We start from the raw sequence: 25,832 nt of genomic DNA on the forward strand, positions 1-25,832 counted from the left end.
TTTGGCTTTGCTTTTCTTCTCCTCATTGGATTTTTCATGTTAAAAGTTGCAGAAGCCAGATGACAAGCTCATTTTGGTTCAACTTCAGCAACTGTGCATTGCATTGCCATGTAATGTAATGTAATGCAATGCTATCTATCTAGCTCTCCCTCTATACTTCCTTTTGGATAAACAGACATATTAGGCAAGCATTTTGGAGCTTTCACCTAAATAACTACAGGTGGTGAGATAAGCTGCACAATATAATTGACCTTTCAGTATATTGTTGCACACACACCATCTATTTAGCAAATGCCCTTGTTATCAACAGCAGCCTTTTAAACTCACCTGAGCTAACAGGTATGTGAGCTGGTTACTCTGCTGCACTTAAAATTTCTTTTTTGGTTTGCTACAATGCCTTTTCTGAAACGTTGTCTCCCTCTGCTGGAACACTGACTTCTTTCATTTAATGCCTGCAGACTATAAAAGAGAAACCAACCCAAAAAGTTTGGTTGATTAGTCTGTGGCATTCTTTTAAACTGTTGCTTATGGCGGTCTCTGTGAGCTTCTCAGTGACATTCAGCCATCCAGGTATCCCGCCTGCAGTAGACGGAATGTGGCAATGGAACGCTGGCTGCGCGTGTCATAATAGGCTCTGAGCCTTTATATACCTGCGCACAGCAGCAGCCACCTTCAGTCTGCTGCTGGACAGCCAGCAGCAGCAGCAGCAGGAGAGGTAATTAATCAGCAACCCTCCTGCTAAGGGTAGACAGCTGCTCGTTCCACCCCCCCCCCCCCGCCTTAATTGGTTCTCCTCCCTTCCAACGGTGTTGAGGCGGGTGGGAACAGCCGGGGGTTGAGGGTACTGTGCTAAAAGAGGTGGAGTTATGCAGATCTAAAACGCGTGGATTGCAGCAGCAGCAAGCCGAAAAGTGCAGGCATGTGAGGGATCTAGAGGTTGACAGCATGTCTTCTTAACGGGAGTCCAGGTGGCCATCTCCACAAATGGACTTTTCAGAATCCTTGGGTGGCACCGTAGTCGGAAACCAATTCTGGTTATCGCTTCTCGGCCTTTTGGCTAAGATCAAGTGTAGTATCTGTTCTTATCAGTTTAATATCTGATACGTCCCCTATCTGGGGACCATATATTAAATGGATTTTTAGAACAGGGAGATGGAAAAAGAGCTTGCTCTGTCCACTCCACGCATTGACCTGGTATTGCAGTATCTCCAGGACCGGTGCACCCCTTCTTTAATGCAGTTTCTAAAATCAGAAAGAATTGAATTCAATGCTTTTTGTTCATTTTGCTTGTTTGTCGGATTTTGGGATGGACTCTTTGGCTTTGCTTTTCTTCTCCTCATTGGATTTTTCATGTTAAAAGTTGCAGAAGCCAGATGACAAGCTCATTTTGGTTCAACTTCAGCAACTGTGCATTGCATTGCCATGTAATGTAATGTAATGCAATGCTATCTATCTAGCTCTCCCTCTATACTTCCTTTTGGATAAACAGACATATTAGGCAAGCATTTTGGAGCTTTCACCTAAATAACTACAGGTGGTGAGATAAGCTGCACAATATAATTGACCTTTCAGTATATTGTTGCACACACACCATCTATTTAGCAAATGCCCTTGTTATCAACAGCAGCCTTTTAAACTCACCTGAGCTAACAGGTATGTGAGCTGGTTACTCTGCTGCGCTTAAAATTTCTTTTTTGGTTTGCTACAATGCCTTTTCTGAAACGTTGTCTCCCTCTGCTGGAACACTGACTTCTTTCATTTAATGCCTGCAGACTATAAAAGAGAAACCAACCCAAAAAGTTTGGTTGATTAGTCTGTGGCATTCTTTTAAACTGTTGCTTATGGCGGTCTCTGTGAGCTTCTCAGTGACATTCAGCCATCCAGGTATCCCGCCTGCAGTAGACGGAATGTGGCAATGGAACGCTGGCTGCGCGTGTCATAATAGGCTCTGAGCCTTTATATACCTGCGCACAGCAGCAGCCACCTTCAGTCTGCTGCTGGACAGCCAGCAGCAGCAGCAGCAGGAGAGGTAATTAATCAGCAACCCTCCTGCTAAGGGTAGACAGCTGCTCGTTCCACCCCCCCCCCCCGCCTTAATTGGTTCTCCTCCCTTCCAACGGTGTTGAGGCGGGTGGGAACAGCCGGGGGTTGAGGGTACTGTGCTAAAAGAGGTGGAGTTATGCAGATCTAAAACGCGTGGATTGCAGCAGCAGCAAGCCGAAAAGTGCAGGCATGTGAGGGATCTAGAGGTTGACAGCATGTCTTCTTAACGGGAGTCCAGGTGGCCATCTCCACAAATGGACTTTTCAGAATCCTTGGGTGGCACCGTAGTCGGAAACCAATTCTGGTTATCGCTTCTCGGCCTTTTGGCTAAGATCAAGTGTAGTATCTGTTCTTATCAGTTTAATATCTGATACGTCCCCTATCTGGGGACCATATATTAAATGGATTTTTAGAACAGGGAGATGGAAAAAGAGCTTGCTCTGTCCACTCCACGCATTGACCTGGTATTGCAGTATCTCCAGGACCGGTGCACCCCTTCTTTAATGCAGTTTCTAAAATCAGAAAGAATTGAATTCAATGCTTTTTGTTCATTTTGCTTGTTTGTCGGATTTTGGGATGGACTCTTTGGCTTTGCTTTTCTTCTCCTCATTGGATTTTTCATGTTAAAAGTTGCAGAAGCCAGATGACAAGCTCATTTTGGTTCAACTTCAGCAACTGTGCATTGCATTGCCATGTAATGTAATGTAATGCAATGCTATCTATCTAGCTCTCCCTCTATACTTCCTTTTAGATAAACAGACATATTAGGCAAGCATTTTGGAGCTTTCACCTAAATAACTACAGGTGGTGAGATAAGCTGCACAATATAATTGACCTTTCAGTATATTGTTGCACACACACCATCTATTTAGCAAATGCCCTTGTTATCAACAGCAGCCTTTTAAACTCACCTGAGCTAACAGGTATGTGAGCTGGTTACTCTGCTGCGCTTAAAATTTCTTTTTTGGTTTGCTACAATGCCTTTTCTGAAACGTTGTCTCCCTCTGCTGGAACACTGACTTCTTTCATTTAATGCCTGCAGACTATAAAAGAGAAACCAACCCAAAAAGTTTGGTTGATTAGTCTGTGGCATTCTTTTAAACTGTTGCTTATGGCGGTCTCTGTGAGCTTCTCAGTGACATTCAGCCATCCAGGTATCCCGCCTGCAGTAGACGGAATGTGGCAATGGAACGCTGGCTGCGCGTGTCATAATAGGCTCTGAGCCTTTATATACCTGCGCACAGCAGCAGCCACCTTCAGTCTGCTGCTGGACAGCCAGCAGCAGCAGCAGCAGGAGAGGTAATTAATCAGCAACCGTCCTGCTAAGGGTAGACAGCTGCTCGTTCCACCCCCCCCCGCCTTAATTGGTTCTCCTCCCTTCCAACGGTGTTGAGGCGGGTGGGAACAGCCGGGGGTTAAGGGTACTGTGCTAAAAGAGGTGGAGTTATGCAGATCTAAAACGCGTGGATTGCAGCAGCAGCAAGCTGAAAAGTGCAGGCATGTGAGGGATCTAGAGGTTGACAGCATGTCTTCTTAACGGGAGTCCAGGTGGCCATCTCCACAAATGGACTTTTCAGAATCCTTGGGTGGCACCGTAGTCGGAAACCAATTCTGGTTATCGCTTCTCGGCCTTTTGGCTAAGATCAAGTGTAGTATCTGTTCTTATCAGTTTAATATCTGATACGTCCCCTATCTGGGGACCATATATTAAATGGATTTTTAGAACAGGGAGATGGAAAAAGAGCTTGCTCTGTCCACTCCACGCATTGACCTGGTATTGCAGTATCTCCAGGACCGGTGCACCCCTTCTTTAATGCAGTTTCTAAAATCAGAAAGAATTGAATTCAATGCTTTTTGTTCATTTTGCTTGTTTGTCGGATTTTGGGATGGACTCTTTGGCTTTGCTTTTCTTCTCCTCATTGGATTTTTCATGTTAAAAGTTGCAGAAGCCAGATGACAAGCTCATTTTGGTTCAACTTCAGCAACTGTGCATTGCATTGCCATGTAATGTAATGTAATGCAATGCTATCTATCTAGCTCTCCCTCTATACTTCCTTTTGGATAAACAGACATATTAGGCAAGCATTTTGGAGCTTTCACCTAAATAACTACAGGTGGTGAGATAAGCTGCACAATATAATTGACCTTTCAGTATATTGTTGCACACACACCATCTATTTAGCAAATGCCCTTGTTATCAACAGCAGCCTTTTAAACTCACCTGAGCTAACAGGTATGTGAGCTGGTTACTCTGCTGCGCTTAAAATTTCTTTTTTGGTTTGCTACAATGCCTTTTCTGAAACATTGTCTCCCTCTGCTGGAACACTGACTTCTTTCATTTAATGCCTGCAGACTATAAAAGAGAAACCAACCCAAAAAGTTTGGTTGATTAGTCTGTGGCATTCTTTTAAACTGTTGCTTATGGCGGTCTCTGTGAGCTTCTCAGTGACATTCAGACATCCAGGTATCCCGCCTGCAGTAGACGGAATGTGGCAATGGAACGCTGGCTGCGCGTGTCATAATAGGCTCTGAGTCTTTATATACCTGCGCACAGCAGCAGCCACCTTCAGTCTGCTGCTGGACAGCCAGCAGCAGCAGCAGCAGGAGAGGTAATTAATCAGCAACCCTCCTGCTAAGGGTAGACAGCTGCTCGTTCCCCCCCCCCCCCCGCCTTAATTGGTTCTCCTCCCTTCCAACGGTGTTGAGGCGGGTGGGAACAGCCGGGGGTTGAGGGTACTGTGCTAAAAGAGGTGGAGTTATGCAGATCTAAAACGCGTGGATTGCAGCAGCAGCAAGCCGAAAAGTGCAGGCATGTGAGGGATCTAGAGGTTGACAGCATGTCTTCTTAACGGGAGTCCAGGTGGCCATCTCCACAAATGGACTTTTCAGAATCCTTGGGTGGCACCGTAGTCGGAAACCAATTCTGGTTATCGCTTCTCGGCCTTTTGGCTAAGATCAAGTGTAGTATCTGTTCTTATCAGTTTAATATCTGATACGTCCCCTATCTGGGGACCATATATTAAATGGATTTTTAGAACAGGGAGATGGAAAAAGAGCTTGCTCTGTCCACTCCACGCATTGACCTGGTATTGCAGTATCTCCAGGACCGGTGCACCCCTTCTTTAATGCAGTTTCTAAAATCAGAAAGAATTGAATTCAATGCTTTTTGTTCATTTTGCTTGTTTGTCGGATTTTGGGATGGACTCTTTGGCTTTGCTTTTCTTCTCCTCATTGGATTTTTCATGTTAAAAGTTGCAGAAGCCAGATGACAAGCTCATTTTGGTTCAACTTCAGCAACTGTGCATTGCATTGCCATGTAATGTAATGTAATGCAATGCTATCTATCTAGCTCTCCCTCTATACTTCCTTTTGGATAAACAGACATATTAGGCAAGCATTTTGGAGCTTTCACCTAAATAACTACAGGTGGTGAGATAAGCTGCACAATATAATTGACCTTTCAGTATATTGTTGCACACACACCATCTATTTAGCAAATGCCCTTGTTATCAACAGCAGCCTTTTAAACTCACCTGAGCTAACAGGTATGTGAGCTGGTTACTCTGCTGCGCTTAAAATTTCTTTTTGGTTTGCTACAATGCCTTTTCTGAAACATTGTCTCCCTCTGCTGGAACACTGACTTCTTTCATTTAATGCCTGCAGACTATAAAAGAGAAACCAACCCAAAAAGTTTGGTTGATTAGTCTGTGGCATTCTTTTAAACTGTTGCTTATGGCGGTCTCTGTGAGCTTCTCAGTGACATTCAGCCATCCAGGTATCCCGCCTGCAGTAGACGGAATGTGGCAATGGAACGCTGGCTGCGCGTGTCATAATAGGCTCTCAGCATTTATATACCTGCGCACAGCAGCAGCCACCTTCAGTCTGCTGCTGGACAGCCAGCAGCAGCAGCAGCAGGAGAGGTAATTAATCAGCAACCCTCCTGCTAAGGGTAGACAGCTGCTCGTTCCACCCCCCCCCGCCTTAATTGGTTCTCCTCCCTTCCAACGGTGTTGAGGCGGGTGGGAACAGCCGGGGGTTAAGGGTACTGTGCTAAAAGAGGTGGAGTTATGCAGATCTAAAACGCGTGGATTGCAGCAGCAGCAAGCCGAAAAGTGCAGGCATGTGAGGGATCTAGAGGTTGACAGCATGTCTTCTTAACGGGAGTCCAGGTGGCCATCTCCACAAATGGACTTTTCAGAATCCTTGGGTGGCACCGTAGTCGGAAACCAATTCTGGTTATCGCTTCTCGGCCTTTTGGCTAAGATCAAGTGTAGTATCTGTTCTTATCAGTTTAATATCTGATACGTCCCCTATCTGGGGACCATATATTAAATGGATTTTTAGAACAGGGAGATGGAAAAAGAGCTTGCTCTGTCCACTCCACGCATTGACCTGGTATTGCAGTATCTCCAGGACCGGTGCACCCCTTCTTTAATGCAGTTTCTAAAATCAGAAAGAATTGAATTCAATGCTTTTTGTTCATTTTGCTTGTTTGTCGGATTTTGGGATGGACTCTTTGGCTTTGCTTTTCTTCTCCTCATTGGATTTTTCATGTTAAAAGTTGCAGAAGCCAGATGACAAGCTCATTTTGGTTCAACTTCAGCAACTGTGCATTGCATTGCCATGTAATGTAATGTAATGCAATGCTATCTATCTAGCTCTCCCTCTATACTTCCTTTTGGATAAACAGACATATTAGGCAAGCATTTTGGAGCTTTCACCTAAATAACTACAGGTGGTGAGATAAGCTGCACAATATAATTGACCTTTCAGTATATTGTTGCACACACACCATCTATTTAGCAAATGCCCTTGTTATCAACAGCAGCCTTTTAAACTCACCTGAGCTAACAGGTATGTGAGCTGGTTACTCTGCTGCGCTTAAAATTTCTTTTTTGGTTTGCTACAATGCCTTTTCTGAAACGTTGTCTCCCTCTGCTGGAACACTGACTTCTTTCATTTAATGCCTGCAGACTATAAAAGAGAAACCAACCCAAAAAGTTTGGTTGATTAGTCTGTGGCATTCTTTTAAACTGTTGCTTATGGCGGTCTCTGTGAGCTTCTCAGTGACATTCAGCCATCCAGGTATCCCGCCTGCAGTAGACGGAATGTGGCAATGGAACGCTGGCTGCGCGTGTCATAATAGGCTCTCAGCCTTTATATACCTGCGCACAGCAGCAGCCACCTTCAGTCTGCTGCTGGACAGCCAGCAGCAGCAGCAGCAGGAGAGGTAATTAATCAGCAACCCTCCTGCTAAGGGTAGACAGCTGCTCGTTCCACCCCCCCCCGCCTTAATTGGTTCTCCTCCCTTCCAACGGTGTTGAGGCGGGTGGGAACAGCCGGGGGTTAAGGGTACTGTGCTAAAAGAGGTGGAGTTATGCAGATCTAAAACGCGTGGATTGCAGCAGCAGCAAGCCGAAAAGTGCAGGCATGTGAGGGATCTAGAGGTTGACAGCATGTCTTCTTAACGGGAGTCCAGGTGGCCATCTCCACAAATGGACTTTTCAGAATCCTTGGGTGGCACCGTAGTCGGAAACCAATTCTGGTTATCGCTTCTCGGCCTTTTGGCTAAGATCAAGTGTAGTATCTGTTCTTATCAGTTTAATATCTGATACGTCCCCTATCTGGGGACCATATATTAAATGGATTTTTAGAACAGGGAGATGGAAAAAGAGCTTGCTCTGTCCACTCCACGCATTGACCTGGTATTGCAGTATCTCCAGGACCGGTGCACCCCTTCTTTAATGCAGTTTCTAAAATCAGAAAGAATTGAATTCAATGCTTTTTGTTCATTTTGCTTGTTTGTCGGATTTTGGGATGGACTCTTTGGCTTTGCTTTTCTTCTCCTCATTGGATTTTTCATGTTAAAAGTTGCAGAAGCCAGATGACAAGCTCATTTTGGTTCAAATTCAGCAACTGTGCATTGCATTGCCATGTAATGTAATGTAATGCAATGCTATCTATCTAGCTCTCCCTCTATACTTCCTTTTGGATAAACAGACATATTAGGCAAGCATTTTGGAGCTTTCACCTAAATAACTACAGGTGGTGAGATAAGCTGCACAATATAATTGACCTTTCAGTATATTGTTGCACACACACCATCTATTTAGCAAATGCCCTTGTTATCAACAGCAGCCTTTTAAACTCACCTGAGCTAACAGGTATGTGAGCTGGTTACTCTGCTGCGCTTAAAATTTCTTTTTTGGTTTGCTACAATGCCTTTTCTGAAACGTTGTCTCCCTCTGCTGGAACACTGACTTCTTTCATTTAATGCCTGCAGACTATAAAAGAGAAACCAACCCAAAAAGTTTGGTTGATTAGTCTGTGGCATTCTTTTAAACTGTTGCTTATGGCGGTCTCTGTGAGCTTCTCAGTGACATTCAGCCATCCAGGTATCCCGCCTGCAGTAGACGGAATGTGGCAATGGAACGCTGGCTGCGCGTGTCATAATAGGCTCTCAGCCTTTATATACCTGAGCACAGCAGCAGCCACCTTCAGTCTGCTGCTGGACAGCCAGCAGCAGCAGCAGCAGGAGAGGTAATTAATCAGCAACCCTCCTGCTAAGGGTAGACAGCTGCTCGTTCCACCCCCCCCCCCGCCTTAATTGGTTCTCCTCCCTTCCAACGGTGTTGAGGCGGGTGGGAACAGCCGGGGGTTAAGGGTACTGTGCTAAAAGAGGTGGAGTTATGCAGATCTAAAACGCGTGGATTGCAGCAGCAGCAAGCCGAAAAGTGCAGGCATGTGAGGGATCTAGAGGTTGACAGCATGTCTTCTTAACGGGAGTCCAGGTGGCCATCTCCACAAATGGACTTTTCAGAATCCTTGGGTGGCACCGTAGTCGGAAACCAATTCTGGTTATCGCTTCTCGGCCTTTTGGTTAAGATCAAGTGTAGTATCTGTTCTTATCAGTTTAATATCTGATACGTCCCCTATCTGGGGACCATATATTAAATGGATTTTTAGAACAGGGAGATGGAAAAAGAGCTTGCTCTGTCCACTCCACGCATTGACCTGGTATTGCAGTATCTCCAGGACCGGTGCACCCCTTCTTTAATGCAGTTTCTAAAATCAGAAAGAATTGAATTCAATGCTTTTTGTTCATTTTGCTTGTTTGTCGGATTTTGGGATGGACTCTTTGGCTTTGCTTTTCTTCTCCTCATTGGATTTTTCATGTTAAAAGTTGCAGAAGCCAGATGACAAGCTCATTTTGGTTCAACTTCAGCAACTGTGCATTGCATTGCCATGTAATGTAATGTAATGCAATGCTATCTATCTAGCTCTCCCTCTATACTTCCTTTTGGATAAACAGACATATTAGGCAAGCATTTTGGAGCTTTCACCTAAATAACTACAGGTGGTGAGATAAGCTGCACAATATAATTGACCTTTCAGTATATTGTTGCACACACACCATCTATTTAGCAAATGCCCTTGTTATCAACAGCAGCCTTTTAAACTCACCTGAGCTAACAGGTATGTGAGCTGGTTACTCTGCTGCGCTTAAAATTTCTTTTTTGGTTTGCTACAATGCCTTTTCTGAAACGTTGTCTCCCTCTGCTGGAACACTGACTTCTTTCATTTAATGCCTGCAGACTATAAAAGAGAAACCAACCCAAAAAGTTTGGTTGATTAGTCTGTGGCATTCTTTTAAACTGTTGCTTATGGCGGTCTCTGTGAGCTTCTCAGTGACATTCAGCCATCCAGGTATCCCGCCTGCAGTAGACGGAATGTGGCAATGGAACGCTGGCTGCGCGTGTCATAATAGGCTCTGAGCCTTTATATACCTGCGCACAGCAGCAGCCACCTTCAGTCTGCTGCTGGACAGCCAGCAGCAGCAGCAGCAGGAGAGGTAATTAATCAGCAACCCTCCTGCTAAGGGTAGACAGCTGCTCGTTCCACCCCCCCCCCCGCCTTAATTGGTTCTCCTCCCTTCCAACGGTGTTGAGGCGGGTGGGAACAGCCGGGGGTTGAGGGTACTGTGCTAAAAGAGGTGGAGTTATGCAGATCTAAAACGCGTGGATTGCAGCAGCAGCAAGCCGAAAAGTGCAGGCATGTGAGGGATCTAGAGGTTGACAGCATGTCTTCTTAACGGGAGTCCAGGTGGCCATCTCCACAAATGGACTTTTCAGAATCCTTGGGTGGCACCGTAGTCGGAAACCAATTCTGGTTATCGCTTCTCGGCCTTTTGGCTAAGATCAAGTGTAGTATCTGTTCTTATCAGTTTAATATCTGATACGTCCCCTATCTGGGGACCATATATTAAATGGATTTTTAGAACAGGGAGATGGAAAAAGAGCTTGCTCTGTCCACTCCACGCATTGACCTGGTATTGCAGTATCTCCAGGACCGGTGCACCCCTTCTTTAATGCAGTTTCTAAAATCAGAAAGAATTGAATTCAATGCTTTTTGTTCATTTTGCTTGTTTGTCGGATTTTGGAATGGACTCTTTGGCTTTGCTTTTCTTCTCCTCATTGGATTTTTCATGTTAAAAGTTGCAGAAGCCAGATGACAAGCTCATTTTGGTTCAACTTCAGCAACTGTGCATTGCATTGCCATGTAATGTAATGTAATGCAATGCTATCTATCTAGCTCTCCCTCTATACTTCCTTTTGGATAAACAGACATATTAGGCAAGCATTTTGGAGCTTTCACCTAAATAACTACAGGTGGTGAGATAAGCTGCACAATATAATTGACCTTTCAGTATATTGTTGCACACACACCATCTATTTAGCAAATGCCCTTGTTATCAACAGCAGCCTTTTAAACTCACCTGAGCTAACAGGTATGTGAGCTGGTTACTCTGCTGCGCTTAAAATTTCTTTTTTGGTTGGCTACAATGCCTTTTCTGAAACGTTGTCTCCCTCTGCTGGAACACTGACTTCTTTCATTTAATGCCTGCAGACTATAAAAGAGAAACCAACCCAAAAAGTTTGGTTGATTAGTCTGTGGCATTCTTTTAAACTGTTGCTTATGGCGGTCTCTGTGAGCTTCTCAGTGACATTCAGCCATCCAGGTATCCCGCCTGCAGTAGACGGAATGTGGCAATGGAACGCTGGCTGCGCGTGTCATAATAGGCTCTGAGCCTTTATATACCTGCGCACAGCAGCAGCCACCTTCAGTCTGCTGCTGGACAGCCAGCAGCAGCAGCAGCAGGAGAGGTAATTAATCAGCAACCCTCCTGCTAAGGGTAGACAGCTGCTCGTTCCACCCCCCCCCCCGCCTTAATTGGTTCTCCTCCCTTCCAACGGTGTTGAGGCGGGTGGGAACAGCCGGGGGTTGAGGGTACTGTGCTAAAAGAGGTGGAGTTATGCAGATCTAAAACGCGTGGATTGCAGCAGCAGCAAGCCGAAAAGTGCAGGCATGTGAGGGATCTAGAGGTTGACAGCATGTCTTCTTAACGGGAGTCCAGGTGGCCATCTCCACAAATGGACTTTTCAGAATCCTTGGGTGGCACCGTAGTCGGAAACCAATTCTGGTTATCGCTTCTCGGCCTTTTGGCTAAGATCCAGTGTAGTATCTGTTCTTATCAGTTTAATATCTGATACGTCCCCTATCTGGGGACCATATATTAAATGGATTTTTAGAACAGGGAGATGGAAAAAGAGCTTGCTCTGTCCACTCCACGCATTGACCTGGTATTGCAGTATCTCCAGGACCGGTGCACCCCTTCTTTAATGCAGTTTCTAAAATCAGAAAGAATTGAATTCAATGCTTTTTGTTCATTTTGCTTGTTTGTCGGATTTTGGGATGGACTCTTTGGCTTTGCTTTTCTTCTCCTCATTGGATTTTTCATGTTAAAAGTTGCAGAAGCCAGATGACAAGCTCATTTTGGTTCAACTTCAGCAACTGTGCATTGCATTGCCATGTAATGTAATGTAATGCAATGCTATCTATCTAGCTCTCCCTCTATACTTCCTTTTGGATAAACAGACATATTAGGCAAGCATTTTGGAGCTTTCACCTAAATAACTACAGGTGGTGAGATAAGCTGCACAATATAATTGACCTTTCAGTATATTGTTGCACACACACCATCTATTTAGCAAATGCCCTTGTTATCAACAGCAGCCTTTTAAACTCACCTGAGCTAACAGGTATGTGAGCTGGTTACTCTGCTGCGCTTAAAATTTCTTTTTTGGTTTGCTACAATGCCTTTTCTGAAACGTTGTCTCCCTCTGCTGGAACACTGACTTCTTTCATTTAATTCCTGCAGACTATAAAAGAGAAACCAACCCAAAAAGTTTGGTTGATTAGTCTGTGGCATTCTTTTAAACTGTTGCTTATGGCGGTCTCTGTGAGCTTCTCAGTGACATTCAGCCATCCAGGTATCCCGCCTGCAGTAGACGGAATGTGGCAATGGAACGCTGGCTGCGCGTGTCATAATAGGCTCTGAGCCTTTATATACCTGCGCACAGCAGCAGCCACCTTCAGTCTGCTGCTGGACAGCCAGCAGCAGCAGCAGCAGGAGAGGTAATTAATCAGCAACCCTCCTGCTAAGGGTAGACAGCTGCTCGTTCCACCCCCCCCCCGCCTTAATTGGTTCTCCTCCCTTCCAACGGTGTTGAGGCGGGTGGGAACAGCCGGGGGTTGAGGGTACTGTGCTAAAAGAGGTGGAGTTATGCAGATCTAAAACGCGTGGATTGCAGCAGCAGCAAGCCGAAAAGTGCAGGCATGTGAGGGATCTAGAGGTTGACAGCATGTCTTCTTAACGGGAGTCCAGGTGGCCATCTCCACAAATGGACTTTTCAGAATCCTTGGGTGGCACCGTAGTCGGAAACCAATTCTGGTTATCGCTTCTCGGCCTTTTGGCTAAGATCAAGTGTAGTATCTGTTCTTATCAGTTTAATATCTGATACGTCCCCTATCTGGGGACCATATATTAAATGGATTTTTAGAACAGGGAGATGGAAAAAGAGCTTGCTCTGTCCACTCCACGCATTGACCTGGTATTGCAGTATCTCCAGGACCGGTGCACCCCTTCTTTAATGCAGTTTCTAAAATCAGAAAGAATTGAATTCAATGCTTTTTGTTCATTTTGCTTGTTTGTCGGATTTTGGGATGGACTCTTTGGCTTTGCTTTTCTTCTCCTCATTGGATTTTTCATGTTAAAAGTTGCAGAAGCCAGATGACAAGCTCATTTTGGTTCAACTTCAGCAACTGTGCATTGCATTGCCATGTAATGTAATGTAATGCAATGCTATCTATCTAGCTCTCCCTCTATACTTCCTTTTGGATAAACAGACATATTAGGCAAGCATTTTGGAGCTTTCACCTAAATAACTACAGGTGGTGAGATAAGCTGCACAATATAATTGACCTTTCAGTATATTGTTGCACACACACCATCTATTTAGCAAATGCCCTTGTTATCAACAGCAGCCTTTTAAACTCACCTGAGCTAACAGGTATGTGAGCTGGTTACTCTGCTGCGCTTAAAATTTCTTTTTTGGTTTGCTACAATGCCTTTTCTGAAACGTTGTCTCCCTCTGCTGGAACACTGACTTCTTTCATTTAATGCCTGCAGACTATAAAAGAGAAACCAACCCAAAAAGTTTGGTTGATTAGTCTGTGGCATTCTTTTAAACTGTTGCTTATGGCGGTCTCTGTGAGCTTCTCAGTGACATTCAGCCATCCAGGTATCCCGCCTGCAGTAGACGGAATGTGGCAATGGAACGCTGGCTGCGCGTGTCATAATAGGCTCTGAGCCTTTATATACCTGCGCACAGCAGCAGCCACCTTCAGTCTGCTGCTGGACAGCCAGCAGCAGCAGCAGCAGGAGAGGTAATTAATCAGCAACCCTCCTGCTAAGGGTAGACAGCTGCTCGTTCCACCCCCCCCCCGCCTTAATTGGTTCTCCGCCCTTCCAACGGTGTTGAGGCGGGTGGGAACAGCCGGGGGTTGAGGGTACTGTGCTAAAAGAGGTGGAGTTATGCAGATCTAAAACGCGTGGATTGCAGCAGCAGCAAGCCGAAAAGTGCAGGCATGTGAGGGATCTAGAGGTTGACAGCATGTCTTCTTAACGGGAGTCCAGGTGGCCATCTCCACAAATGGACTTTTCAGAATCCTTGGGTGGCACCGTAGTCGGAAACCAATTCTGGTTATCGCTTCTCGGCCTTTTGGCTAAGATCAAGTGTTGTATCTTTTAAAAAGGCAGTTTTGTCCTTGGGCTGCCCTAGTAAATTGATGCATATTACACACTGGTTTGGTGCACTTGTTAGTACGCCAGGTGGCTCATAGAGTTATCTGATGGAAAACATGGCCCTCCAGGATCGAAGTCACTAGGCTGGGTAAGTGTGAGGGCTTTGGAGCAATGTGCCCCAGGAGTAGGCGCCCTGGTGGGAGTCCAAGCTTACTGGGACTGGGAACCCCAGAAAGACTTGGTTTCGTAGCACGCCGCACCTTTGCCAATCATACTTTCTGAGCAACCCCCCCTATTCCTGGCCTCCGGGCTAGGAAGGGGAATTTTTATAAACCCGGTCGGAGGTCCGGTCAGCTTTGGGCTGAGAAACCAACACAGGCTTCAGCTCCACTAGGGTGGCAGCCTAGATGGAAGCTGGGAGCACGAAAACGGCTCTTCTCCGGCTTCGGCTAGGGAGAGCATCGGAGATCCCTGACCCTCGCTGTGGCCTTCTGGCTCGGAGGGATGGGGATGGTTTATTGGGGACCCTCTCCTCCGGGAAGGGTCCACATGAATCCTCGCCTCGTGCGCTGTTTTGGTGTGACTTCGGTCACATTTTTCAGTGCCTTGGATGCAGCTTCAATCAAAAATCTGTTCTTATCAGTTTAATATCTGATACGTCCCCTATCTGGGGACCATATATTAAATGGATTTTTAGAACAGGGAGATGGAAAAAGAGCTTGCTCTGTCCACTCCACGCATTGACCTGGTATTGCAGTATCTCCAGGACCGGTGCACCCCTTCTTTAATGCAGTTTCTAAAATCAGAAAGAATTGAATTCAATGCTTTTTGTTCATTTTGCTTGTTTGTCGGATTTTGGGATGGACTCTTTGGCTTTGCTTTTCTTCTCCTCATTGGATTTTTCATGTTAAAAGTTGCAGAAGCCAGATGACAAGCTCATTTTGGTTCAACTTCAGCAACTGTGCATTGCATTGCCATGTAATGTAATGTAATGCAATGCTATCTATCTAGCTCTCCCTCTATACTTCCTTTTGGATAAACAGACATATTAGGCAAGCATTTTGGAGCTTTCACCTAAATAACTACAGGTGGTGAGATAAGCTGCACAATATAATTGACCTTTCAGTATATTGTTGCACACACACCATCTATTTAGCAAATGCCCTTGTTATCAACAGCAGCCTTTTAAACTCACCTGAGCTAACAGGTATGTGAGCTGGTTACTCTGCTGCGCTTAAAATTTCTTTTTTGGTTTGCTACAATGCCTTTTCTGAAACGTTGTCTCCCTCTGCTGGAACACTGACTTCTTTCATTTAATGCCTGCAGACTATAAAAGAGAAACCAACCCAAAAAGTTTGGTTGATTAGTCTGTGGCATTCTTTTAAACTGTTGCTTATGGCGGTCTCTGTGAGCTTCTCAGTGACATTCAGCCATCCAGGTATCCCGCCTGCAGTAGACGGAATGTGGCAATGGAACGCTGGCTGCGCGTGTCATAATAGGCTCTGAGCCTTTATATACCTGCGCACAGCAGCAGCCACCTTCAGTCTGCTGCTGGACAGCCAGCAGCAGCAGCAGCAGGAGAGGTAATTAATCAGCAACCCTCCTGCTAAGGGTAGACAGCTGCTCGTTCCACCCCCCCCCCCCCCCGCCTAAATTGGTTCTCCTCCCTTCCAACGGTGTTGAGGCGGGTGGGAACAGCCGGGGGTTGAGGGTACTGTGCTAAAAGAGGTGGAGTTATGCAGATCTAAAACGCGTGGATTGCAGCAGCAGCAAGCCGAAAAGTGCAGGCATGTGAGGGATCTAGAGGTTGACAGCATGTCTTCTTAACGGGAGTCCAGGTGGCCATCTCCACAAATGGACTTTTCAGAATCCTTGGGTGGCACCGTAGTCGGAAACCAATTCTGGTTATCGCTTCTCGGCCTTTTGGCTAAGATCAAGTGTAGTATCTGTTCTTATCAGTTTAATATCTGATACGTCCCCTATCTGGGGACCATATATTAAATGGATTTTTAGAACAGGGAGATGGAAAAAGAGCTTGCTCTGTCCACTCCACGCATTGACCTGGTATTGCAGTATCTCCAGGACCGGTGCACCCCTTCTTTAATGCAGTTTCTAAAATCAGAAAGAATTGAATTCAATGCTTTTTGTTCATTTTGCTTGTTTGTCGGATTTTGGGATGGACTCTTTGGCTTTGCTTTTCTTCTCCTCATTGGATTTTTCATGTTAAAAGTTGCAGAAGCCAGATGACAAGCTCATTTTGGTTCAACTTCAGCAACTGTGCATTGCATTGCCATGTAATGTAATGTAATGCAATGCTATCTATCTAGCTCTCCCTCTATACTTCCTTTTGGATAAACAGACATATTAGGCAAGCATTTTGGAGCTTTCACCTAAATAACTACAGGTGGTGAGATAAGCTGCACAATATAATTGACCTTTCAGTATATTGTTGCACACACACCATCTATTTAGCAAATGCCCTTGTTATCAACAGCAGCCTTTTAAACTCACCTGAGCTAACAGGTATGTGAGCTGGTTACTCTGCTGCGCTTAAAATTTCTTTTTTGGTTTGCTACAATGCCTTTTCTGAAACGTTGTCTCCCTCTGCTGGAACACTGACTTCTTTCATTTAATGCCTGCAGACTATAAAAGAGAAACCAACCCAAAAAGTTTGGTTGATTAGTCTGTGGCATTCTTTTAAACTGTTGCTTATGGCGGTCTCTGTGAGCTTCTCAGTGACATTCAGCCATCCAGGTATCCCGCCTGCAGTAGACGGAATGTGGCAATGGAACGCTGGCTGCGCGTGTCATAATAGGCTCTGAGCCTTTATATACCTGCACACAGCAGCAGCCACCTTCAGTCTGCTGCTGGACAGCCAGCAGCAGCAGCAGCAGGAGAGGTAATTAATCAGCAACCCTCCTGCTAAGGGTAGACAGCTGCTCGTTCCACCCCCCCCCCGCCTTAATTGGTTCTCCTCCCTTCCAACGGTGTTGAGGCGGGTGGGAACAGCCGGGGGTTGAGGGTACTGTGCTAAAAGAGGTGGAGTTATGCAGATCTAAAACGCGTGGATTGCAGCAGCAGCAAGCCGAAAAGTGCAGGCATGTGAGGGATCTAGAGGTTGACAGCATGTCTTCTTAACGGGAGTCCAGGTGGCCATCTCCACAAATGGACTTTTCAGAATCCTTGGGTGGCACCGTAGTCGGAAACCAATTCTGGTTATCGCTTCTCGGCCTTTTGGCTAAGATCAAGTGTAGTATCTGTTCTTATCAGTTTAATATCTGATACGTCCCCTATCTGGGGACCATATATTAAATGGATTTTTAGAACAGGGAGATGGAAAAAGAGCTTGCTCTGTCCACTCCACGCATTGACCTGGTATTGCAGTATCTCCAGGACCGGTGCACCCCTTCTTTAATGCAGTTTCTAAAATCAGAAAGAATTGAATTCAATGCTTTTTGTTCATTTTGCTTGTTTGTCGGATTTTGGGATGGACTCTTTGGCTTTGCTTTTCTTCTCCTCATTGGATTTTTCATGTTAAAAGTTGCAGAAGCCAGATGACAAGCTCATTTTGGTTCAACTTCAGCAACTGTGCATTGCATTGCCATGTAATGTAATGTAATGCAATGCTATCTATCTAGCTCTCCCTCTATACTTCCTTTTGGATAAACAGACATATTAGGCAAGCATTTTGGAGCTTTCACCTAAATAACTACAGGTGGTGAGATAAGCTGCACAATATAATTGACCTTTCAGTATATTGTTGCACACACACCATCTATTTAGCAAATGCCCTTGTTATCAACAGCAGCCTTTTAAACTCACCTGAGCTAACAGGTATGTGAGCTGGTTACTCTGCTGCGCTTAAAATTTCTTTTTTGGTTTGCTACAATGCCTTTTCTGAAACGTTGTCTCCCTCTGCTGGAACACTGACTTCTTTCATTTAATGCCTGCAGACTATAAAAGAGAAACCAACCCAAAAAGTTTGGTTGATTAGTCTGTGGCATTCTTTTAAACTGTTGCTTATGGCGGTCTCTGTGAGCTTCTCAGTGACATTCAGCCATCCAGGTATCCCGCCTGCAGTAGACGGAATGTGGCAATGGAACGCTGGCTGCGCGTGTCATAATAGGCTCTGAGCCTTTATATACCTGCGCACAGCAGCAGCCACCTTCAGTCTGCTGCTGGACAGCCAGCAGCAGCAGCAGCAGGAGAGGTAATTAATCAGCAACCCTCCTGCTAAGGGTAGACAGCTGCTCGTTCCACCCCCCCCCCCCGCCTTAATTGGTTCTCCTCCCTTCCAACGGTGTTGAGGCGGGTGGGAACAGCCGGGGGTTGAGGGTACTGTGCTAAAAGAGGTGGAGTTATGCAGATCTAAAACGCGTGGATTGCAGCAGCAGCAAGCCGAAAAGTGCAGGCATGTGAGGGATCTAGAGGTTGACAGCATGTCTTCTTAACGGGAGTCCAGGTGGCCATCTCCACAAATGGACTTTTCAGAATCCTTGGGTGGCACCGTAGTCGGAAACCAATTCTGGTTATCGCTTCTCGGCCTTTTGGCTAAGATCAAGTGTAATATCTTTTAAAAAGGCAGTTTTGTCCTTGGGCTGCCCTAGTAAATTGATGCATATTACACACTGGTTTGGTGCACTTGTTAGTACGCCAGGTGGCTCATAGAGTTATCTGATGGAAAACATGGCCCTCCAGGATCGAAGTCACTAGGCTGGGTAAGTGTGAGGGCTTTGGAGCAATGTGCCCCAGGAGTAGGCGCCCTGGTGGGAGTCCAAGCTTACTGGGACTGGGAACCCCAGAAAGACTTGGCTTCGTAGCACGCCGCACCTTTGCCAATCATACTTTCTGAGCAACCCCCCCTATTCCTGGCCTCCGGGCTAGGAAGGGGAATTTTTATAAACCCGGTCGGAGGTCCGGTCAGCTTTGGGCTGAGAAACCAACACAGGCTCCAGCTCCACTAGGGTGGCAGCCTAGATGGAAGCTGGGAGCACGAAAACGGCTCTTCTCCGGCTTCGGCTAGGGAGAGCATCGGAGATCCCTGACCCTCGCTGTGGCCTTCTGGCTCGGAGGGATGGGGATGGTTTATTGGGGACCCTCTCCTCCGGGAAGGGTCCACATGAATCCTCGCCTCGTGCGCTGTTTTGGTGTGACTTTGGTCACATTTTTCAGTGCCTTGGATGCAGCTTCAATCAAAAATCTGTTCTTATCAGTTTAATATCTGATACGTCCCCTATCTGGGGACCATATATTAAATGGATTTTTAGAACAGGGAGATGGAAAAAGAGCTTGCTCTGTCCACTCCACGCATTGACCTGGTATTGCAGTATCTCCAGGACCGGTGCACCCCTTCTTTAATGCAGTTTCTAAAATCAGAAAGAATTGAATTCAATGCTTTTTGTTCATTTTGCTTGTTTGTCGGATTTTGGGATGGACTCTTTGGCTTTGCTTTTCTTCTCCTCATTGGATTTTTCATGTTAAAAGTTGCAGAAGCCAGATGACAAGCTCATTTTGGTTCAACTTCAGCAACTGTGCATTGCATTGCCATGTAATGTAATGTAATGCAATGCTATCTATCTAGCTCTCCCTCTATACTTCCTTTTGGATAAACAGACATATTAGGCAAGCATTTTGGAGCTTTCACCTAAATAACTACAGGTGGTGAGATAAGCTGCACAATATAATTGACCTTTCAGTATATTGTTGCACACACACCATCTATTTAGCAAATGCCCTTGTTATCAACAGCAGCCTTTTAAACTCACCTGAGCTAACAGGTATGTGAGCTGGTTACTCTGCTGCGCTTAAAATTTCTTTTTTGGTTTGCTACAATGCCTTTTCTGAAACGTTGTCTCCCTCTGCTGGAACACTGACTTCTTTCATTTAATGCCTGCAGACTATAAAAGAGAAACCAACCCAAAAAGTTTGGTTGATTAGTCTGTGGCATTCTTTTAAACTGTTGCTTATGGCGGTCTCTGTGAGCTTCTCAGTGACATTCAGCCATCCAGGTATCCCGCCTGCAGTAGACGGAATGTGGCAATGGAACGCTGGCTGCGCGTGTCATAATAGGCTCTGAGCCTTTATATACCTGCGCACAGCAGCAGCCACCTTCAGTCTGCTGCTGGACAGCCAGCAGCAGCAGCAGCAGGAGAGGTAATTAATCAGCAACCCTCCTGCTAAGGGTAGACAGCTGCTCGTTCCACCCCCCCCCCCGCCTAAATTGGTTCTCCTCCCTTCCAACGGTGTTGAGGCGGGTGGGAACAGCCGGGGGTTGAGGGTACTGTGCTAAAAGAGGTGGAGTTATGCAGATCTAAAACGCGTGGATTGCAGCAGCAGCAAGCCGAAAAGTGCAGGCATGTGAGGGATCTAGAGGTTGACAGCATGTCTTCTTAACGGGAGTCCAGGTGGCCATCTCCACAAATGGACTTTTCAGAATCCTTGGGTGGCACCGTAGTCGGAAACCAATTCTGGTTATCGCTTCTCGGCCTTTTGGCTAAGATCAAGTGTAGTATCTGTTCTTATCAGTTTAATATCTGATACGTCCCCTATCTGGGGACCATATATTAAATGGATTTTTAGAACAGGGAGATGGAAAAAGAGCTTGCTCTGTCCACTCCACGCATTGACCTGGTATTGCAGTATCTCCAGGACCGGTGCACCCCTTCTTTAATGCAGTTTCTAAAATCAGAAAGAATTGAATTCAATGCTTTTTGTTCATTTTGCTTGTTTGTCGGATTTTGGGATGGACTCTTTGGCTTTGCTTTTCTTCTCCTCATTGGATTTTTCGTGTTAAAAGTTGCAGAAGCCAGATGACAAGTTCATTTTGGTTCAACTTCAGCAACTGTGCATTGCATTGCCATGTAATGTAATGTAATGCAATGCTATCTATCTAGCTCTCCCTCTATACTTCCTTTTGGATAAACAGACATATTAGGCAAGCATTTTGGAGCTTTCACCTAAATAACTACAGGTGGTGAGATAAGCTGCACAATATAATTGACCTTTCAGTATATTGTTGCACACACACCATCTATTTAGCAAATGCCCTTGTTATCAACAGCAGCCTTTTAAACTCACCTGAGCTAACAGGTATGTGAGCTGGTTACTCTGCTGCGCTTAAAATTTCTTTTTTGGTTTGCTACAATGCCTTTTCTGAAACGTTGTCTCCCTCTGCTGGAACACTGACTTCTTTCATTTAATGCCTGCAGACTATAAAAGAGAAACCAACCCAAAAAGTTTGGTTGATTAGTCTGTGGCATTCTTTTAAACTGTTGCTTATGGCGGTCTCTGTGAGCTTCTCAGTGACATTCAGCCATCCAGGTATCCCGCCTGCAGTAGACGGAATGTGGCAATGGAACGCTGGCTGCGCGTGTCATAATAGGCTCTGAGCCTTTATATACCTGCACACAGCAGCAGCCACCTTCAGTCTGCTGCTGGACAGCCAGCAGCAGCAGCAGCAGGAGAGGTAATTAATCAGCAACCCTCCTGCTAAGGGTAGACAGCTGCTCGTTCCACCCCCCCCCCGCCTTAATTGGTTCTCCTCCCTTCCAACGGTGTTGAGGCGGGTGGGAACAGCCGGGGGTTGAGGGTACTGTGCTAAAAGAGGTGGAGTTATGCAGATCTAAAACGCGTGGATTGCAGCAGCAGCAAGCCGAAAAGTGCAGGCATGTGAGGGATCTAGAGGTTGACAGCATGTCTTCTTAACGGGAGTCCAGGTGGCCATCTCCACAAATGGACTTTTCAGAATCCTTGGGTGGCACCGTAGTCGGAAACCAATTCTGGTTATCGCTTCTCGGCCTTTTGGCTAAGATCAAGTGTAGTATCTGTTCTTATCAGTTTAATATCTGATACGTCCCCTATCTGGGGACCATATATTAAATGGATTTTTAGAACAGGGAGATGGAAAAAGAGCTTGCTCTGTCCACTCCACGCATTGACCTGGTATTGCAGTATCTCCAGGACCGGTGCACCCCTTCTTTAATGCAGTTTCTAAAATCAGAAAGAATTGAATTCAATGCTTTTTGTTCATTTTGCTTGTTTGTCGGATTTTGGGATGGACTCTTTGGCTTTGCTTTTCTTCTCCTCATTGGATTTTTCATGTTAAAAGTTGCAGAAGCCAGATGACAAGCTCATTTTGGTTCAACTTCAGCAACTGTGCATTGCATTGCCATGTAATGTAATGTAATGCAATGCTATCTATCTAGCTCTCCCTCTATACTTCCTTTTGGATAAACAGACATATTAGGCAAGCATTTTGGAGCTTTCACCTAAATAACTACAGGTGGTGAGATAAGCTGCACAATATAATTGACCTTTCAGTATATTGTTGCACACACACCATCTATTTAGCAAATGCCCTTGTTATCAACAGCAGCCTTTTAAACTCACCTGAGCTAACAGGTATGTGAGCTGGTTACTCTGCTGCGCTTAAAATTTCTTTTTTGGTTTGCTACAATGCCTTTTCTGAAACGTTGTCTCCCTCTGCTGGAACACTGACTTCTTTCATTTAATGCCTGCAGACTATAAAAGAGAAACCAACCCAAAAAGTTTGGTTGATTAGTCTGTGGCATTCTTTTAAACTGTTGCTTATGGCGGTCTCTGTGAGCTTCTCAGTGACATTCAGCCATCCAGGTATCCCGCCTGCAGTAGACGGAATGTGGCAATGGAACGCTGGCTGCGCGTGTCATAATAGGCTCTGAGCCTTTATATACCTGCGCACAGCAGCAGCCACCTTCAGTCTGCTGCTGGACAGCCAGCAGCAGCAGCAGCAGGAGAGGTAATTAATCAGCAACCCTCCTGCTAAGGGTAGACAGCTGCTCGTTCCACCCCCCCCCCCGCCTTAATTGGTTCTCCTCCCTTCCAACGGTGTTGAGGCGGGTGGGAACAGCCGGGGGTTGAGGGTACTGTGCTAAAAGAGGTGGAGTTATGCAGATCTAAAACGCGTGGATTGCAGCAGCAGCAAGCCGAAAAGTGCAGGCATGTGAGGGATCTAGAGGTTGACAGCATGTCTTCTTAACGGGAGTCCAGGTGGCCATCTCCACAAATGGACTTTTCAGAATCCTTGGGTGGCACCGTAGTCGGAAACCAATTCTGGTTATCGCTTCTCGGCCTTTTGGCTAAGATCAAGTGTAGTATCTGTTCTTATCAGTTTAATATCTGATACGTCCCCTATCTGGGGACCATATATTAAATGGATTTTTAGAACAGGGAGATGGAAAAAGAGCTTGCTCTGTCCACTCCACGCATTGACCTGGTATTGCAGTATCTCCAGGACCGGTGCACCCCTTCTTTAATGCAGTTTCTAAAATCAGAAAGAATTGAATTCAATGCTTTTTGTTCATTTTGCTTGTTTGTCGGATTTTGGGATGGACTCTTTGGCTTTGCTTTTCTTCTCCTCATTGGATTTTTCATGTTAAAAGTTGCAGAAGCCAGATGACAAGCTCATTTTGGTTCAACTTCAGCAACTGTGCATTGCATTGCCATGTAATGTAATGTAATGCAATGCTATCTATCTAGCTCTCCCTCTATACTTCCTTTTGGATAAACAGACATATTAGGCAAGCATTTTGGAGCTTTCACCTAAATAACTACAGGTGGTGAGATAAGCTGCACAATATAATTGACCTTTCAGTATATTGTTGCACACACACCATCTATTTAGCAAATGCCCTTGTTATCAACAGCAGCCTTTTAAACTCACCTGAGCTAACAGGTATGTGAGCTGGTTACTCTGCTGCGCTTAAAATTTCTTTTTTGGTTTGCTACAATGCCTTTTCTGAAACGTTGTCTCCCTCTGCTGGAACACTGACTTCTTTCATTTAATGCCTGCAGACTATAAAAGAGAAACCAACCCAAAAAGTTTGGTTGATTAGTCTGTGGCATTCTTTTAAACTGTTGCTTATGGCGGTCTCTGTGAGCTTCTCAGTGACATTCAGCCATCCAGGTATCCCGCCTGCAGTAGACGGAATGTGGCAATGGAACGCTGGCTGCGCGTGTCATAATAGGCTCTGAGCCTTTATATACCTGCGCACAGCAGCAGCCACCTTCAGTCTGCTGCTGGACAGCCAGCAGCAGCAGCAGCAGGAGAGGTAATTAATCAGCAACCCTCCTGCTAAGGGTAGACAGCTGCTCGTTCCACCCCCCCCCCGCCTTAATTGGTTCTCCTCCCTTCCAACGGTGTTGAGGCGGGTGGGAACAGCCGGGGGTTGAGGGTACTGTGCTAAAAGAGGTGGAGTTATGCAGATCTAAAACGCGTGGATTGCAGCAGCAGCAAGCCGAAAAGTGCAGGCATGTGAGGGATCTAGAGGTTGACAGCATGTCTTCTTAACGGGAGTCCAGGTGGCCATCTCCACAAATGGACTTTTCAGAATCCTTGGGTGGCACCGTAGTCGGAAACCAATTCTGGTTATCGCTTCTCGGCCTTTTGGCTAAGATCAAGTGTAGTATCTGTTCTTATCAGTTTAATATCTGATACGTCCCCTATCTGGGGACCATATATTAAATGGATTTTTAGAACAGGGAGATGGAAAAAGAGCTTGCTCTGTCCACTCCACGCATTGACCTGGTATTGCAGTATCTCCAGGACCGGTGCACCCCTTCTTTAATGCAGTTTCTAAAATCAGAAAGAATTGAATTCAATGCTTTTTGTTCATTTTGCTTGTTTGTCGGATTTTGGGATGGACTCTTTGGCTTTGCTTTTCTTCTCCTCATTGGATTTTTCATGTTAAAAGTTGCAGAAGCCAGATGACAAGCTCATTTTGGTTCAACTTCAGCAACTGTGCATTGCATTGCCATGTAATGTAATGTAATGCAATGCTATCTATCTAGCTCTCCCTCTATACTTCCTTTTGGATAAACAGACATATTAGGCAAGCATTTTGGAGCTTTCACCTAAATAACTACAGGTGGTGAGATAAGCTGCACAATATAATTGACCTTTCAGTATATTGTTGCACACACACCATCTATTTAGCAAATGCCCTTGTTATCAACAGCAGCCTTTTAAACTCACCTGAGCTAACAGGTATGTGAGCTGGTTACTCTGCTGCGCTTAAAATTTCTTTTTTGGTTTGCTACAATGCCTTTTCTGAAACGTTGTCTCCCTCTGCTGGAACACTGACTTCTTTCATTTAATGCCTGCAGACTATAAAAGAGAAACCAACCCAAAAAGTTTGGTTGATTAGTCTGTGGCATTCTTTTAAACTGTTGCTTATGGCGGTCTCTGTGAGCTTCTCAGTGACATTCAGCCATCCAGGTATCCCGCCTGCAGTAGACGGAATGTGGCAATGGAACGCTGGCTGCGCGTGTCATAATAGGCTCTGAGCCTTTATATACCTGCGCACAGCAGCAGCCACCTTCAGTCTGCTGCTGGACAGCCAGCAGCAGCAGCAGCAGGAGAGGTAATTAATCAGCAACCCTCCTGCTAAGGGTAGACAGCTGCTCGTTCCACCCCCCCCCCGCCTTAATTGGTTCTCCTCCCTTCCAACGGTGTTGAGGCGGGTGGGAACAGCCGGGGGTTGAGGGTACTGTGCTAAAAGAGGTGGAGTTATGCAGATCTAAAACGCGTGGATTGCAGCAGCAGCAAGCCGAAAAGTGCAGGCATGTGAGGGATCTAGAGGTTGACAGCATGTCTTCTTAACGGGAG

At 45.6% G+C, this 25,832-nt stretch overlaps 16 non-coding genes and 4 pseudogenes across 16 annotated transcripts; all 20 read left to right on the forward strand.

Annotated features, from left to right (window-relative positions):
* The first annotated feature begins 1,037 nt into the window (after positions 1 to 1,037).
* Positions 1,038 to 1,228, forward strand: LOC141216005 (U2 spliceosomal RNA). Its single transcript, XR_012285053.1, has one exon. It is a non-coding gene; the product is annotated as a U2 spliceosomal RNA (small nuclear RNA).
* Positions 1,229 to 2,350: 1,122 nt separating this feature from the next.
* On the forward strand, positions 2,351 to 2,541 carry LOC141216006 (U2 spliceosomal RNA). Its single transcript, XR_012285054.1, has one exon. It is a non-coding gene; the product is annotated as a U2 spliceosomal RNA (small nuclear RNA).
* Positions 2,542 to 3,660: 1,119 nt separating this feature from the next.
* On the forward strand, positions 3,661 to 3,851 carry LOC141216008 (U2 spliceosomal RNA). Its single transcript, XR_012285055.1, has one exon. It is a non-coding gene; the product is annotated as a U2 spliceosomal RNA (small nuclear RNA).
* A 1,121-nt stretch (positions 3,852 to 4,972) lies between these two features.
* On the forward strand, positions 4,973 to 5,163 carry LOC141216009 (U2 spliceosomal RNA). Its single transcript, XR_012285056.1, has one exon. It is a non-coding gene; the product is annotated as a U2 spliceosomal RNA (small nuclear RNA).
* Positions 5,164 to 6,281: 1,118 nt separating this feature from the next.
* On the forward strand, positions 6,282 to 6,472 carry LOC141216010 (U2 spliceosomal RNA). Its single transcript, XR_012285057.1, has one exon. It is a non-coding gene; the product is annotated as a U2 spliceosomal RNA (small nuclear RNA).
* Positions 6,473 to 7,591: 1,119 nt separating this feature from the next.
* Positions 7,592 to 7,782, forward strand: LOC141216011 (U2 spliceosomal RNA). The gene has a single exon (XR_012285058.1). It is a non-coding gene; the product is annotated as a U2 spliceosomal RNA (small nuclear RNA).
* Positions 7,783 to 8,903: 1,121 nt separating this feature from the next.
* Positions 8,904 to 9,094, forward strand: LOC141216571 (U2 spliceosomal RNA). Its single transcript, XR_012285599.1, has one exon. It is a non-coding gene; the product is annotated as a U2 spliceosomal RNA (small nuclear RNA).
* Positions 9,095 to 10,215: 1,121 nt separating this feature from the next.
* Positions 10,216 to 10,406, forward strand: LOC141216013 (U2 spliceosomal RNA). The gene has a single exon (XR_012285060.1). It is a non-coding gene; the product is annotated as a U2 spliceosomal RNA (small nuclear RNA).
* Positions 10,407 to 11,527: 1,121 nt separating this feature from the next.
* Positions 11,528 to 11,718, forward strand: LOC141216474 (U2 spliceosomal RNA). Its single transcript, XR_012285506.1, has one exon. It is a non-coding gene; the product is annotated as a U2 spliceosomal RNA (small nuclear RNA).
* A 1,120-nt stretch (positions 11,719 to 12,838) lies between these two features.
* LOC141216014 (U2 spliceosomal RNA) lies at positions 12,839 to 13,029 on the forward strand. The gene has a single exon (XR_012285061.1). It is a non-coding gene; the product is annotated as a U2 spliceosomal RNA (small nuclear RNA).
* Positions 13,030 to 14,149: 1,120 nt separating this feature from the next.
* On the forward strand, positions 14,150 to 14,265 carry LOC141216988 (U2 spliceosomal RNA; annotated as a pseudogene).
* Positions 14,266 to 14,789: 524 nt separating this feature from the next.
* LOC141216724 (U2 spliceosomal RNA) lies at positions 14,790 to 14,970 on the forward strand (annotated as a pseudogene).
* Positions 14,971 to 16,095: 1,125 nt separating this feature from the next.
* On the forward strand, positions 16,096 to 16,286 carry LOC141216015 (U2 spliceosomal RNA). Its single transcript, XR_012285062.1, has one exon. It is a non-coding gene; the product is annotated as a U2 spliceosomal RNA (small nuclear RNA).
* Positions 16,287 to 17,406: 1,120 nt separating this feature from the next.
* Positions 17,407 to 17,597, forward strand: LOC141216016 (U2 spliceosomal RNA). Its single transcript, XR_012285063.1, has one exon. It is a non-coding gene; the product is annotated as a U2 spliceosomal RNA (small nuclear RNA).
* A 1,122-nt stretch (positions 17,598 to 18,719) lies between these two features.
* LOC141216939 (U2 spliceosomal RNA) lies at positions 18,720 to 18,835 on the forward strand (annotated as a pseudogene).
* A 524-nt stretch (positions 18,836 to 19,359) lies between these two features.
* Positions 19,360 to 19,540, forward strand: LOC141216725 (U2 spliceosomal RNA; annotated as a pseudogene).
* Positions 19,541 to 20,661: 1,121 nt separating this feature from the next.
* On the forward strand, positions 20,662 to 20,852 carry LOC141216017 (U2 spliceosomal RNA). The gene has a single exon (XR_012285064.1). It is a non-coding gene; the product is annotated as a U2 spliceosomal RNA (small nuclear RNA).
* A 1,120-nt stretch (positions 20,853 to 21,972) lies between these two features.
* On the forward strand, positions 21,973 to 22,163 carry LOC141216019 (U2 spliceosomal RNA). Its single transcript, XR_012285066.1, has one exon. It is a non-coding gene; the product is annotated as a U2 spliceosomal RNA (small nuclear RNA).
* A 1,121-nt stretch (positions 22,164 to 23,284) lies between these two features.
* Positions 23,285 to 23,475, forward strand: LOC141216020 (U2 spliceosomal RNA). Its single transcript, XR_012285067.1, has one exon. It is a non-coding gene; the product is annotated as a U2 spliceosomal RNA (small nuclear RNA).
* A 1,120-nt stretch (positions 23,476 to 24,595) lies between these two features.
* Positions 24,596 to 24,786, forward strand: LOC141216021 (U2 spliceosomal RNA). The gene has a single exon (XR_012285068.1). It is a non-coding gene; the product is annotated as a U2 spliceosomal RNA (small nuclear RNA).
* Positions 24,787 to 25,832: the final 1,046 nt, after the last annotated feature.

Source organism: Phyllobates terribilis, unplaced genomic scaffold (genome assembly GCF_046119375.1).
Source record: "Phyllobates terribilis strain yellow unplaced genomic scaffold, ASM4611937v1 Scaffold_236__1_contigs__length_3049075, whole genome shotgun sequence".
Lineage (NCBI taxonomy): Eukaryota > Metazoa > Chordata > Amphibia > Anura > Dendrobatidae > Phyllobates > Phyllobates terribilis.